General features: G+C 36.3%; 1 protein-coding gene across 6 annotated transcripts in view; it reads left to right on the top strand.

The window, feature by feature from the left end:
• The window catches only part of LOC106882779 (snRNA-activating protein complex subunit 1), a 17,513-nt gene that overhangs the window by 981 nt on the left and 13,557 nt on the right, over window positions 1–2,975 (top strand). For 2 of the 6 annotated variants that reach the window (XM_052977228.1, XM_052977226.1), the window contains exon 1: window positions 823–1,298. The exons of 1 other annotated variant lie outside the window; for it this stretch is intronic. The gene's annotated coding sequence lies outside the window, so the exon portion shown is untranslated. Of the gene's footprint in view, window positions 1–822; window positions 1,299–2,975 lie in introns of those variants that run through there. 3 more of the 6 variants (XM_052977227.1, XM_052977229.1, XM_052977225.1) reach the window with 3 other exon arrangements.

The raw sequence follows: 2,975 nt of genomic DNA, 5'->3' as shown, positions 1-2,975 counted from the left end.
TGCGGACCCCTTTATGTTTCAGGCTTTACCTTAGGGACCCTCTTATAAACGCTTATGAAATTTATACATAAGTATTTGCTTAAAATAACATATATTTTTACATTTATTTATTTAACAGTATTTAACAAATAGGTTTATTATTAATTAAAAGATTTCGATTAAAAAACATATATAAAATCAAATTACCCATAAAAAGTATTTGATATCCACGGACCCCCTGTGGTCCGGGGACCACAGTTTGAAAACCCCTGCTCTACAGCAAACACCCCAATGCCAAAACATTGAGTAAAAAAACGAGGTGTTATCATTGCCAGAGTGTGTGATTAAAAAAAAATTGTGCTGAGTAGCCATTCGGTTTGAGCACCAAACAGACACAGCTGTACATTGTAAGAATCCAGTTTCTGAAGATGGAACTGGAGCTGGTTATGGTTAGAACAATTAGATTTCTGCGATGGTCAATATTACCGTAACTTGAGACTGATTTTAAATTCAGAGCCCCTCAACAATTTATTGGTAGTTATTATAATTTTAAGTTGCTGAAAAAAAAAGTAATGATAATGATGATAGCCAGAATAATAATACTTTTATTTGTTACAAGAACGACGAACATTTGGGGCGGGATTTGAGTTGGGTAATCTGAAATGAAAGTAATAATAATAAATGCGCCCTATCAAAGCCTAGCCAGGTTCATGGGCCCGGTTTCAATGGCGTATGTGTTCCCCAGCTGGAAGGGACGCCAGTCCATCGCAGCGTTACTCATTTTTGCCATCTGAGTGGACTGGAGCAACATAAAATGAAGTGTTTTGCTTAAGAACACAACGCATCGCCCTGTCCAGGAATCGAAACCACAATCTTACGATCATGATGCTGACACCCTAACCACTAAGCCGCGCGCCTCCACATAATCTGAAATGAAAGTGGGAGCCGCCAGAAATCGCTATCAACCTATTCTCTACTAAACCGAACGTAATTTCAAGTAAATGGGAAATCGCTGAATGGGATAATGTGAAATCTCTACACCGATACTGTTTGTCGAAAGTATATCTAGAGTTAGTTCCCCTGTCGGTTTCCTGCTTTTGTTTCAGGTGCTTGATTAGTTCTGCTTTACAACTCTAATTAAACGGGCTCTAATTAAATATAAATGGTAATTATCTGTGTAAAGTAATATCTAAATCACAGTGAATAATGTAACTTATTTTACTCTTAATCTATATTATTATTATTTAAGTATTATTTATATGCTGACACACGGAGCGACTCCTTCAACATATTGTGATATCTTCATAAAGAGGATCGAAGTAAGTTTTATAAATTATAGATATTTATATATTTATGTCATCTTTATCTTCTGACTTTTCCTTTTATTCTTTCGGGGTCCACTGGGATCGATGTAATCGTCTTAGCCCTTCTCCCAAACATTTCTGGCCTTGTGCCATCATTTGCAACCAATATTTACAGATTTGTGCGTTTATGTAATCTGGGGAACGCACACGTTAATGTATATTTTGGGTTAGTTGTCCATCAGTGAGAAAAAGTAACGTATTGCTCGATGATATATACAAGTGGTGCTGAAAAGTTTCTGGCTTTGCGTAAAAGAAAACACGAGGATCAGTTAATTATGATTTTATTCAACGTATTCCCCTCTCAGATTCACACACTTATTACAGCAGTCTTTCAGCGAAGAACTCGGGAGGGTCGAACCTCCAGCCAGGCCTTTCGCGACACCGTTAAAGCCAGAAACTTTTCAGCACCCCTAGTATGTGTGCGCGCGCGCGTAGTTGCGTACATGTTTTGGTTTTGACGTTTTATGTAAGATAAAAGAAAGAAAAAGATACAGAATAGGACACATCAGAGCCACTGACAGATCATTATACGAGATACCCTTATTTAATGTCAGAGAGAGGGACATCCCTATGTACCGGGGTAGGCCTATTAACCATTGGTATCTTTGTTGATATAGATATTATATATTTAAAAGAAACTTTGAAAACCACAATGTATTATTTATTAATTGGATCTACATGTATTTGTTGCATTTCTATCGGAACAAACCGACGATAATTATTTTGTGTAGCGGCTTACTGACATCACATGTGAAGCAGATGTCAGTCCGTTTTAGAATCATATTATCAGAAATAAACGATTTTTATTCAAATTTAAATGCAAAGAAACAGGGAAAAAGAGAGATAAGATAGGAAAAGAACGATAAAAAAAGGGTGAGAAAAGTAGCAGAAGATTGAAGGGAAGAAGTGAGAGGCCACATCTCCCTAAAGAAATATTAATATTGACATGAATTTTGATTCTGTTTCACCATTATCATCATCATTTTCTGTCTGCTGTACATGTTGGCATGGATTGGATAGTCGTCACGATCCAAGTCCTTTTTGCCAGCAACTACTTACATAGACTAGAGCTTGTACATGTTATTTTTAGTTGGTTTCTGTGGCTGGGTGCCTTTACTATCACCAACCACGTTATGATGCACACCGGATGTATTTTCTGATGGCACTAACTCTAGAAAGTTTGACAAGTCCTTTAAGCCAAGACAAAAAGAGACCTCATAACCCTACACTTGTTTGGCATCCACTCTGAACTGGGTGTATTTTTCATGGCACCAGCACTAGGGAGGTTGTCAAGTCATCGGTGAGATAGGACGAAGGGATATTTTGATCTTGCTTTACATCTAATCATTCACCAAATCACTGTAATGGGTTTGGAAAGTAAACTTCATAGCCACAGTAGCACTAGCATATATATATATATATATATATAATTATTACAAATTAAAAGGGTAAAGGATTACCAATTTATTAATTAATAAATCAATTAACAATTAATAATTTTTACCAAGCCCATCGGTATGAAAGCACCATTATTGGTGGAGAACTTATTTAAAAGCTCATATATATTTATAAACATAATTAAGGGATCAGCAAATATTTGCTTCACCATATACCGAAGTTCAGAAATAGCAG

This window comes from Octopus bimaculoides, chromosome 27 (assembly GCF_001194135.2).
Source record: "Octopus bimaculoides isolate UCB-OBI-ISO-001 chromosome 27, ASM119413v2, whole genome shotgun sequence".
In the NCBI taxonomy this organism is placed as follows: Eukaryota; Metazoa; Mollusca; class Cephalopoda; order Octopoda; family Octopodidae; genus Octopus; species Octopus bimaculoides.
Note: the sequence above shows the minus strand (reverse complement) of the source record. Positions and strands in the feature narration are given on the sequence as shown.